Source organism: Suricata suricatta, chromosome 6, assembly GCF_006229205.1.
Source record: "Suricata suricatta isolate VVHF042 chromosome 6, meerkat_22Aug2017_6uvM2_HiC, whole genome shotgun sequence".
NCBI lineage: Eukaryota > Metazoa > Chordata > Mammalia > Carnivora > Herpestidae > Suricata > Suricata suricatta.
This window is the reverse complement of record NC_043705.1, coordinates 122,542,353-122,543,400: the sequence shown is the minus strand read 5'-3', so window position 1 is coordinate 122,543,400 and position 1,048 is coordinate 122,542,353. Positions and strand designations below refer to the sequence as shown.

The 1,048-nt window shown below is 35.1% G+C and overlaps 1 non-coding gene across 1 annotated transcript; it reads right to left on the bottom strand.

Annotated features, from left to right (window-relative positions):
- Window positions 1-390: 390 nt before the first annotated feature.
- On the bottom strand, window positions 391-494 carry LOC115295121. The gene has a single exon (XR_003910345.1). It is a non-coding gene; the product is annotated as a small nucleolar RNA U13 (small nucleolar RNA).
- Window positions 495-1,048: the final 554 nt, after the last annotated feature.

The window sequence follows — 1,048 nt, the reverse complement described above, 5'->3', positions numbered from 1 at the left end:
AACCGACAGAATTTGAGGTTCCATGGTGGGTCTGAGGGAAATGTCTACAGGGTCATACAAGTTAATTACCCCATTAGTGACCATCTACTATACTTATATTCAAGGCTGACCTGGAAAGAAATAATCATCCCCCTAGAGATACCTAGGAGAAGGAAATTAAAATATACAAACTATACTATGTATGTATGTGTAAATACATAGGGTGGTATATTTATTTACATATATGGTATATATAGACATATGTAGTATATATTATATATAATAGACAACATATATTGAGAGCATATAGAGTACATACACAGAGTATATACCATATGTATACTATATACATATAAGTTTCATGCATCCCAAGCCCCATAAGTTTTTTTCTTTGTTTCTTCTTTTTTTTCATGGTAGACAGATAATGCGCCAATGTTGTAGCAATGTGTGAGGGAGGCACATGTCACAAAATAGCATGAACATCCAATCATCGTGCTTATGAATTACAAGTTAATGCAAGCCCTGTGAGTTTTTAAAAAATATTTAGGAAGTTTATTTTGTAGGTCACATAATCTTTACAAATGTTTCCATAATCGTACCTTGGCTGGCTACAGAGTCACTCAGCATTATTAATAAAGAATCTTTCTGCACTAGCAGCTCATTTCCAATAAGAATCTTCCACAGTAATGTAGTTAGGTAGCCAGGAGACCTCCAGAAATCAGGTTCTTAAATTCCCATGAATACAGCTCATGAGGCTGAACTGCCAGAAACAGCAAGTCCATGACCCCCACCCTTTTCTTTATCCTGAAGAGTATAGAATACTTCACAAGGTACATACACAGGCCAAATACCCAAGGGATGATTGCAGCATTGACAAGTACAATTATTTAAATCTAGCAAAGGAGATGCCTTGGTATGGAAAGATATGGAGAATTGGGTAGAATTAAATTAAAAAAACAATATGAAGAGGAAAGTTAATCAGCCGCTTAGAAGACCAGGGAGGGGAAAGGTGGAATTAAAATACTTCATGTATAACTATTATAACAAGATGACTGAGGGTATTTTTTAA